We start from the raw sequence: 11,475 nt of genomic DNA, 5'->3' as shown, positions 1-11,475 counted from the left end.
ATAATAATATGTCTAGATACATAGCAAAATGGATGAACAAAAAAGTCAAAGCGCCTTATAATTTGGAATGGAGGGAGTACTCATCTATATCCACGAAAAAATAGCGCGCTATTTCGACGCTATAGCGGCCCACAGGAACTGGCGCGACGCAATTGCTCATTTTTGCACTATGCACGCTATTGCCGCTATTGCGCGCTAAAGCGCCGCTAAGTGCGTTTAGCGCCATAGCACCGCTAACCAGCCGCTATTGCTGGATGTCCCAAAATTGCCAAATTGAACAGCCCGGCCCGGTTATTACCAAAAAAAAAGAACAGCCCGGCCCGGTCCAATTTGGCTTGACCCCTTGAACCCTAGCATTCAGCTTAACGGCTTTGCATGTATGAACCTCATGTGGTTATGTTGCCTGTTTGGCTATCTGCTACTTTGCTCTTATGATTATTATGGTGGATGTTATCCGTTATCACTTATGACTTATGAGTTATGAGTTATCAGATTGAGACATTGAGTGATTGAGGATTGAGTGATTGACAGATTTTTATGTTTTCTGGAATTGTAAACAAATAGCGCGCTATAGCGTGCAAATAGCGGCGCTATAGCGTGAGCAGTCAGTTGGCGCTACTGCATTTAGCTGCCGCTATAACGGAGCCATAGCGCCACTATAGCATTCGCTATAGCGCCAATAGCGCCCAGGACAGCCTCACGCTAAAATTGATAGCTCACGATTTAAAACTTTGATCTATATTGATATTTTTTCATCAATATGTGTTTGTCGCACATGCATATCTACTAGTTAAGATCAAATATATGAGTATTTGATAGGGGGGTGTTTATCTTCTACTTCACACTATGTTTTAATTTGTTCCTCTTCCTTTTCTTCTACATTGGCAAATATTCTGTTGAGGTTATTAGAACTCCAAGTTAAGGGCATAGCTCTAATTGAGAGATGACAACCAAAGTCTAGTGGTGCTTTGAGTGAAGGGGAGGGTGGTAAGCATGCTTATTAGTAGCGGAGTTCCAGGGCGGTGCTAGTGTGATGACATGGCACGGGCTAGGGGCGGATCTGCCACCGAGGCTAGGGGGGCTCGAGCGCCCCCTACCGTGGCCGTGCCCATGGAGCTCCCTCTCAGACCCCCCTTGAAATTTTAGCTAAGGGAGAAGGTTAGGAGGAGCTTGAGGTCGAAGACGATGGCAGGAAGAGGGGTTTTAGGCCTTATTTTGCTAAAACCATGGCTTTGTGTCTTCTGAATAGTTTGAACTTAGCCCCCTCCCCCCCTAAACTTTTATCCTAGATCCGCCACTGGCACGAGCATCACCAGTTAGGATGGTTGATTGGGAGGATTAGCTGTTGGATTTTAACTAGATTTGACGTCATTTTATTCTATTAAAATAAATTAAATCTAAGGCCTACTAATACTAGGTGATGAAAAAAAGGTTTAGTTCAATTTCATATAGGATTTTGACTAAATATTTACTCAGCTTAAATAAATGACTATTGTATATGTTTATTAAGAAATTAAGAGAGACGAAAGACAAGCCACACGCATGCACGTGCTTAGCCCTCCGTGACATATATATGCCATGGTACAGGATGGGCTGATTTTGTCACTGATCATATGGCGAACTTTGTAATACTAATTTGTGTGACAGAGCAATCCAATAGAAATAAGAGATAACAATGCGGCTAAATAATCGATATGTTTATAGATACTAGTGGACACGCACGTGTCTATAAAAAAATCTTTATGAGGGAACAATAGAAAATGTTGAAAGTCAATTCTAATCTCTCTTAAAAACATTTCTGCTCCCTCAATGGACTCAGATAATACAGTGTTGTCATTACCGAAAGATAATTGCACATGTAAACTTAAGTAGCTTTCTATCAATTGTTATCTGTGTGCATGAACCGTCACCGCAAAGATTAATTTGAAATCATTAGATCAACTTCAACTTATGTAAATAATGTAAAAATCATGTCAAACAAAAAGCAATGAGCATAAAAAGATGTTTATTGCGGAAAGACATTATAAACACAATCTCTCTTCAAGTCTACACCTAACATTTAAAGAATGGTGTAAATCAACGCTTAAAACATCAGCTACTAGCCGGACCGCGGACGAGAAACGGCCACTATTGGGCTGGCCCGTCGTGGACTCGTGGAGCGGAGTCGCGCGCAGAGCACGTAGCGCGACTGGTCGCTAAACAGAGATTTCGTAGAAGGAACCTGACAAACGGTGACGATACGGGCAGCTCAACGAGAGACGAGCATTCTGTTTGGGCCGTAAACCCCAGCGTGGCCCAATCTCACAAACACCCGAGTCCAGACTCCGGAGCCGCCCTTGTGCTCGGTGCGGCGGCGCAGCCTCCCCAACAAGCCGCCGGCGCCGGTCGCGGAGATGGAGCTGCAGGGTCCCAGTGCCAAGAGGATGAGATCGGAGGACCTCGCAGCCGGTGAGCCCCCGCCGTGGGCAACGGAAACCATGGAGGCGGGCAATCCCGGACCTACAACCCACAGCAAAGAACCGCCGCCGCCTGGTGCTGGCGGCGGCGACGACGTCGACCGCATCAGCGGCCTCCCCGACGCCGTCCTCGGTGAGATAGTTTCGCTTCTCTCCACCAAGGAAGCCGGTCGCACCCAAATCCTCGCCTCCCGGTGGCGCCACGTCTGGCTCGCCTCCCCTCTCGTCCTCGGCGCAATGGACCTCTACACCAAGCGCATGGTCTTACTCATCCTTTCCGCCCAAGGCCTCCAGAAGTTTAACGCCGCCAACGAGGCCATCGCCAGCGCGGTCTCCCTCATCCTCTCCGCCCACCCGGGCCCCGGCCGCCGCTTCTGCGTCCCGCCGTACTTTCTCCAGGACCGTCCGGCCACCGTGGACGCCTGGCTCAGCTCCCCGGCGCTTGTCAACCTCCAGGAGCTTGATTTCTGGGAACGGAAAGAGATGAAATATTGGTATATGCAACCACCGTCTCCGTTAGCATCGCCACCTGCCTCTGCTTTCCGGTTCTCAGCTACCCTCCGAGTTGCCACCTTGGGATTCACTTTCCCTACCTCAAGCAGCTCGGCCTTGAAGATGTCAGCATCTCAGAGGGCTCACTGCATACCATCATTTCCAGCTGCCCTGTCCTGGAGGCTGGAGTGCCTGCTGCTTAAAGACTGCTTTGGGGTTGGCTGCCTCCGGATTAGTTCCAATAGTCTTACAAGCATCGGTGTGGGTGCTGGTCGTCGTAGGGGCAATCTCCAGTTATTACAGGAAGTCATAATTGTCGATGCCCCTTGTCTTGAAAGATTTCTCTATCTTGGCAAGCCAATGAATTTAACTGTAATCTCCGCACCTAAACTGGAGACCTTAGTCTGTCTTAAAGATGATGGGTTTGATCATCGCAGGCTCGTTATTGGCACCACAGCTATTCAGGTAGGCATGATATTCTTTTTCTTCCCATGAATAGGCTGCTGATATTTGTTTTCAGTTGCAGAGATTTTCACATCACATGGCTTGATGTTCTGTTCGATGCTTGATTCAGGGATTAAACGTTGTAAGCTTGACAACGGCGTTGAGCAATGCCAAGATTCTAGCTGTCGCATCAGATCATATTAATATCGATACGGTCATTGAGTTGATGAAATGCTTTCCATGTCTGGAGAAGTTGTACATAAAGCTGATAGTTCTTCGGCTACAGTTTTTGGATCACAACGTTCATATATTCTTTTTATTGACTTGGTGTTAATCCTTGTACCCATGTGGCTTGAGTTTCCCATTTTGATCTGTTTTGTTCTTCAGTCTTGTATTTCAAGGAAAATGAATCGATGGTGTCGCAAACACAGGTATTTCATTAAAAGCTTTGATATCCATCTCAAGACAATAGTGTTGGAGCAGTACCGAGGCATCAGATCACAAGTCAATTTTGTCTCATTCTTTCTACTGAATGCGAGAGTTAGAGTTAATGAGGCTCGAAGTTGGAGCCAGTGATTACAATGAGGCTTTTTTTGCAGAACAATATGGGATGCTTCAGATGGAGAAAAGGGCCTCAAGAGGTGCACGGTTACATTTTACAAACAAAATATGTACCCATGGTATACATGTTAATCATGTCCGTGATTTGTCTGTAGCAGACCCCTTCGAGTGTAGATGGTAGAATTGGTCTAGGTCTTTGGCCTTGGTCTTGCCACTCTCATTTGGTATTTGTTGGAACAATTATTTCTCATGATTTTAGTGTTTTGAGTATCTACTACCTGGAACATGGGATATCTAAACAAAAGATGCCCATTCTTAGTTTATGGTATATGCAATAAACTGACTATAGTAGAAATAGTAAATCTGAGAGGCATGTGCAAGATGGCTGCAGTAGACATTTTTTATTTCGAATTCTGAATATCAGCAACCTCCGTAGATCTGCGTGCGCCATGCGAGTGGCGAGGAGGGGCTGCATTACAAAGGAGCCCTGATACTGTAAAATGTTTGAACCAGAATTTTTAGTCTTGGTAGCAATGCAAGGGTCCGGGATTTCTCCCTGAAACTCTAAGAAGAAACATCTAATTGGGGATTTTGTAACTAAGACACATGGGATGATTAACTACGTACAACACTGCTTCCTGGAATTCAGAACCATGCGTGCTCGGGTGGCCCGCGTGCGCCATGCGGGCCAGGAACGTCTTCGTGTACTCCTCGACCGATCTGCGGAATGGCAGCCGAGCCAAATCAGAGAGATGGTTGGTGCCGAGGGCTGGCCCGAAGCGCTACTAGCACAACGTCTTGAACTGGGACCAGCTGATGGCGGTGACGTCACTAGCGTCGCGCTCCAGCATGTAATACTAGTCCTGAGCGACGTCAGTCATGTGGAACGAGGCCAGCCATACCTTGTCGTGCTCGGGTGTTCGTTGCGCCCTGAAGAAGTGGTCGCACTTGTTGAGCCATCCCAAGGGATTGCTTTTGCCATCAAACGTGAGGAAAGTGAGCTTGCGGAATCGGGGCGCGCCGATCGTGTCGGATTGATCTTCATAGTGGGTGGGCAGCACGCTGGGCAGCACGGGCGCTAGCGCGCTCGGGTTGGGAACGGGCAGCGCGGGTGCTGGTCCGCTGAAGACGGTGAAAGGACCTTGATGTCGCCTAGAGAGGGTGTGAATAGGCCTGTTTAAAACAAACTCGCAGCGGAAGTTAAATTGTAGGTGCGGCACTGCTGCTCCCAAGGTGCAGCACTGTCGCACTGCGTCACTGCCTCACTAAAATTGCGGCATTGCTGCTCCTGCAGACAAGCTCGAACTATAATTCATAAACTGCCCAAGAAAAAGTAGATCGAGAAAATTACTAATGTTCCTGAGATAGTGTAGGGCCTATTCCACCACCAAGATGTTGGCGAAAGTGCACGAGCAAGTAGATCGGGACCAAACCCTAGAATCACCACAAATACAAGTATAGCAATGCAAATCACAAGAACACAAGTGACACGCCGATTTATCCCATGGTTCAGCTTGCCACTAAGGCTTGCCTATGTCCACGTTGTTGAGGTAGCCACAAAGGCATTGGTCTCTTTCAACCTTATCCTCGTTCTCAAGTCAAGAGAATGAACTCTTGAGATGAGGGGTGATTTCACTAGATGATTGGGGTGATTACAAATTTTTTGGGGCTACCACACAATTTGGCAAGCTCCACAGGTGACGCTCTTGCCAGCTAGGAGCAAGCTCCAAGAATAACAAACACAATCCACCAGTTTGAACGCGAACCAAGTGCTCTAGGAGATGAAGAACAGTTGGGGCTGCTCTCTAGTGCAATTTGGAGGCTCTAACTCTCTTGGATTTGGAAGGAAATCAAAGGGAGAAGCTTGAGGATCTCTAATGGTGAGTGAGGGAGAGAGAGAGAGCAGCTCTTTTCTGCTTTGGACGAGCCGAAATGAGCAGGAGGTTCAAGAGAGCCATTGGGGAGGAAGAGAAGGGGTATAAATACCCCCTGCTCCCAACGGTCAGTTCAGTCGCGGCAGTACCAGGGCTAAATTGCGGTAGTGCCGCAGTGCAGCAGTGCCTCAGTGCAGCAGTGCCTCACTTTAGCACGCTAGTGCCTCACCTGCCAGGCAGCACAAAAGATAGGATTACAAAGCTGGTTGTCTTGGCTAAGGCTTTAAGGATATTTGGTGGTTAAATGAGCACTTGGTTGCACATTAAAGCTTGTGCATTGTATCCCCCTTTATAGTACGGTTTTTCCTAAACTTAAATTCAAAATATCAAAGAATTTAAACACCTTTAAGTTGGTCACCGCATCCTTTTATAATTGGGGGCTCCACCATCGAATGTATTGTCCTCATTCCCATTATACTTTGAGCATGTGACTTGAACCATTTCAACACATGTGAGTTCAATCCATGGCTTCAAGTCAGTTCCAATAATGATTTGATCTTCAACACAATATGACTCCTCATAACTCGATTAGTTCCTCGAATCAATGCAAGTACTCTCTTCTTTACCTTAGCCATGGTACCTCGGTCATCAAGCCATCGCTCGCCCTTCACCTTTGCTTAGTCCCTCGAAGCCCTTTACTTGCTATCCTCACCTTATCAAGCCATACTCAAGTCACATCATATTAAGTATCCATTGAAAAACCATTTCTTCAAAATTGTGATCCTTGCTTGAATATCTTCTAGATATGAATGTTGAGATCAATCAAGCTTTAGTTTGACTCACATAAAGACATATATGAATCAACATCAATATGGTCAAGCCAATTCACGATTCCTTATATCCTCTTCATTTTGGCTTGACACTCCTAATACTTACTTCAATATCTATCTTCATACTTCTAACTTGATCAAGTCAATGCAAAGTGATTTTTTAAATCTTTATCCATACAAGCAAACTAATATAGAGAACATCTTATATCCATTATACATTGTCTCCTTTGCCATTTCACCTTTGCTTAACATTTCCTCACTTATACAGTCTTGATTCATTCTTCAATCCTTGATCAAAGCTAGTCTGCTATTGCAAAGCAAGCCATTATAGAGACCAATCCAAAATCATCAACTCATGTCTTATTTACCATTTGCTAAATATGCTTGCTTTCACATGATGCTATGATATCCCACAACATAAAAGTCATTTCACTGATTCCATTTGCATTGTTGTTTTTTGCTTGAACTAGATTATTTCTGTAATCTTTCAATACAACAATATATAAATTGGCCTTCATTACAATACTATGTGGCATATCATCAAGTTTGCCTTCTTGTTGAACCTATATACACTTCTCATTCCACAATCCACAAGTATATGCAATAAACTCAATTTCCTGTTCAACACTTAGCAAACTTGTTAGACTGTTAATGGTGTTGTCATTCAGTTCACCAAAACCCACTAAAGGGCCAGATGCACTTACAAATGGAAAGGGGCGATGGTGAATGTGGGAAGGAGATCTGGGTGATGGGCACCCCTTGATCGGTTGTCGTCGTGTGGACGATGGCCGAGGCGGAGGATGGGGCTAGAGGAATGCCGCCATAGCCAAGGAGGCCATACTTTGGAGGAATTCCGCCATAGCCACGGCAGCAGAGGCGGGGGGAGGGGCGATGGTGAATGTGGGAAGGAGATCTGGGTGATGGGCACCCCTTGACCGGCTACCATCATGTGGACGATGGCTGAGGTGGAGGATGGGGACAGAGGAATGCCGCCATAGCCAAGGAGGCCATACGTCGGAGGAATGCTGCCATAGCCAAGGAGGCCATATGTCAGAGGAATACTGCCATAGCTAGGGAGACCATATGGCAGCAGAGGCGGGCCACTGGTGGTTGGGGATGGATGCTCTTCGACAGCTGAGAGGCGTGTCACAATGTTGCCCATCTGGCACTGCATGGTGTGGAGGATTGAGGTGATGTTCTCCAAGGAGCTAGCGGGCACGGAGGTGACTGGAGGAAGGGTGGTGGTGGGGAGGGCGATGATGGTCATGGCAGGGATTGGGGCGGAGGTGGTGATCGTAGGCATCGATCCTGACATCGATACCAGATTGTTGGTCATGGCAGTAGTCATGGAATGTGGGTGGACGGGGTTTGATTTCCCAGCAGCGGTGAGGCTGGGATGCCGTCTTGCTGGCCAGCGTCGGGGACAGTGAGTAGTGAGAGCGCTAGAGAGCCAAGGAGCGAGAGAGATAACTCAATCTCTAGCTGATTCTCTTATTCGTCAATCATCCAGTACAAATAGCCAAAGGTTGAGCTAACAATTACAAGTTCAAAGCTCACACATACTAATTTTAGAATGGAACTAATCCTTGAGATCCCTAGTGGCCGTAGGCTTGGTCACAGCTGACCACGCATGGCGCTGGCCTGTGGTGACCGCACACTGCTAGCTTGGTCACGATTGATCGCGCATGGCGCTAGCATGCATGGCTCTTAGCCACGGTGACGCTTCCTCCTCTCGTACACGTTGCCGACCATAGCAATATAAGCTGCCTCCCTAGTGACGTCCTAGGTGAAATTATCTCCCTCCTTCCTACCACGGACGATGCGCGTACAAAGTGTCTATCCTCCAAGTGGAGCCTCCTTTGGCTCTCTGCCCCTCTTAATTTTGACTATTGTGATCTCCAAGATCCCAATGATGATAAAGACCTTGTGAACCTCATTTCTAGCATTTTTATGCTCACCATGGATCTATCCGACACTTTTGCATCCTTGCACACTATCTCTGCATGAACATTGACAAGGTTGTTACTTGGCTTCAGTCCCCCACCCTTAATGGGCTTGAATTCCACATCCCAAAAGTTGGCTTTACATTGTCACTATATCCCCCACCACCAGCGTCTATCTTTCGCTTCTCATCCACACTCTGTATTGTCTCCTTTGGTGGATGTCGCCTCCCAGATATCATGGTCAATCAGCTCCGATTCCCCAACCTCCAGTAGCTTACACTATTTGATGCTATTATCTCTGAGGAGACCCTGCATGCCATGCTTGATAGTTGCCCTGCACTTGAGATCTTGCTGATGAAATGCAATGAAGGTTTTCATTGTGTTTGGATCAATTTCTGATCCCTTAAGAGCATAGGTGTTCATACTGATTCTTTTCGACAATGTCCCACTCTAGAGGAGCTCATTATTGAGGACGCCCCATTCCTTGAGGCTTATCAGTTTTGAGCGATATAGTAGGTTGCTCATATCGGTGATCTCAGCACCAAAGCAAGAAACCTTGGGCTGCATTTTTTAGAATAGTTCCAAGACAATACTCACTCTTGGATCTATGACTTTTCTGGTAACTAGAGCCCTCTCCCAAGTCCCAATCTTCACACTTACGTGTTGTATTGCGTATTCCAAGTCATTGTGAATTATGGTCTGTTTTAGGGACATAAATTCCATTGGACACATTTGAGCTCCCCCATTGTTCTTCATTCAGAGAATTTTATTTTATAACTTGTTGTTATGATTCCCTAACATAATGTTTTATTTGACCAAGGGAATACATTCGGTTGACATGAGAGCAATGGTGCCGATGCATAACATCAAGGTCTTATCCGTGTTCCCTTTGTCTCTCTATCTAGATGATGTTCTCAATTTCATTAGCTGCTTTCTGTGTCTGGACTGTACATCCAGCTGGTAATGTTTCTTACTTCAATATACGGTCCACATATGCAAAGTTAATTTGGTGTCCATAATGCTGCATCCATCATTGTTGTTCTGATTTCTCGGTCTGAACTAATATTTCACACTCATTTTAACTTCTAGTCTTGTGCACAAGGGCACATGAACCGGTTGCGCCATAAACATAGGAATCTAATCAAATCCCTTGACCTTCGCCTGAAAATAATAGTGATGTCAAATTATTGGGGCGCAGCAAGACAATTGGAATTTGTGACATTCTTTGTGGAGAATGGAAGAATGCTTGAGTCCAAGTAGTTTGTGGTCCCAAGTTGTTTCTATTGTGACAAGAAGTGGATAAGAAGGCAGCATAGACAGCTCAAGTTGGACAAGAGCTCTTCCAAAGGTGCTACATTTACTTTCACATACAATCAATGCCACCACAATATGATACATGTTTTGCGGGCCAGTGATCTGTCAGCAGCTGATCCGTTTGACTGTAACTGTTGATTCTGACATTCATATGAAAATTGTCGTACCATAAATAATCTTGATTGTTACTTTGCTTAAAACCGCATTGCATTCCTTTTTAGAAACATCCTTGTAATCCCCTTTGCAATTTGCATAAATAATGCTTCAAACTTGTTATGTTTTCAATGTCAACACTATAGCTGCATTCAGCCAGTCTGGAATTCAAACTAATTTTGTTATGAAGAAATAGTGTTCCTTGCAATGCTATAAGTGATGATCTTTGCTATAGTTGAGTATTACTTTATTTGTTTAGTTAGTCTGTTATATGCATATTGTGTCTGATGCAATTGGCATGGAGGTGGTACTAGCCTGGTATCAATATGTATCTTAGTGTGTTACTGGCCTTTGCATGTCAAGTAGTTTTACTTGAATTGACATCTTTTAATTTCGAAGTGTGTGTTTACATATATCATTCCTAGTTTTTATGCACATTTAAGCTACCACTTTTAAAGTTTGTTCCAAGTGATTTCTTAGCAACTCCATGTGTATGGAAAGCTGATGAACTTCCATGTATTTATGTTTGAATTGATACTAAACATTTCTTGGTAAGAAGTGTTGATATGCCTTTCAATTCGCTTGCTATGTTTTCCTGTCTTTATTTTCTTTCTTTAGTTAAATGTGTACTTTGGTTCTTATTCCTTTTAATGCAACCAACACCTCTTGTTTTCTAAAAAAAATTGTCGCTACTCCAAGCCATGGAAATTGCAATCAATTAGTTTGGCGTCAACAAAGCACTTTCCCTAGAAAATAACTAAAACATACTCTAAAGCCACCAGACTGGGCCTTCTCTCTTCAGGAAGAAAACTAGAAGAGAGTGTCGACCTCATTTTGATTGTCAAAGTTACCTAGCCTTTCCATTTCTTTTCTCAAACTTGGAGTGGTCTCCTCCGTCTCTATGGAGCCCATGGAGATGACATTCATTGCTATGGTTATTTTCTATTTCCTACTCCTCCAACCCACTATGCTAGTGTTGGAAGGTGATCTCGGCTAATCCGAGATTAATCACGAGATTAACTCTATGCCTATGTTTTGGTCCACCTATCAGGTCTCTATATCCAACTAAATAAGCTTTGCCATGATCGGCGGCGACCCTAAGTCATCTAGGGTGTGGCCCCCTGGCTCACAGTGCTATATATATGAGCCGTGATCTGTTGGATGAGTGTGCTCGGGATGGGACAGAGGAGAGAGGAGCTCGATGTTTTTGTACTATGGTCTATTATTGCCGGTTCAAGCCAAAAACTGGCAGTGACACCACAACTCCATTGTCAGTTCAGTGAAAACCGACAATGATAGAACAACGCCACTGCCGGTTCAAGCCATGAATCACTGCCGGTTCCAGCCACGAACGGCAGCAATGTAGACCTTCACTGTTGGTTTTTGGCGACCCCCAATCATGTTCCAC

General features: G+C 45.2%; 2 pseudogenes; both read left to right on the top strand.

Moving 5' to 3' along the window:
- Window positions 1-2,107: 2,107 nt before the first annotated feature.
- On the top strand, window positions 2,108-4,217 carry LOC136534494 (putative F-box/FBD/LRR-repeat protein At5g22610; annotated as a pseudogene).
- Window positions 4,218-7,808: 3,591 nt separating this feature from the next.
- On the top strand, window positions 7,809-10,052 carry LOC136534493 (F-box/FBD/LRR-repeat protein At5g56420-like; annotated as a pseudogene).
- Window positions 10,053-11,475: the final 1,423 nt, after the last annotated feature.

Source organism: Miscanthus floridulus, unplaced genomic scaffold, assembly GCF_019320115.1.
Source record: "Miscanthus floridulus cultivar M001 unplaced genomic scaffold, ASM1932011v1 os_1996_1_2, whole genome shotgun sequence".
Lineage (NCBI taxonomy): Eukaryota > Viridiplantae > Streptophyta > Magnoliopsida > Poales > Poaceae > Miscanthus > Miscanthus floridulus.
Note: the sequence above shows the minus strand (reverse complement) of the source record. Positions and strands in the feature narration are given on the sequence as shown.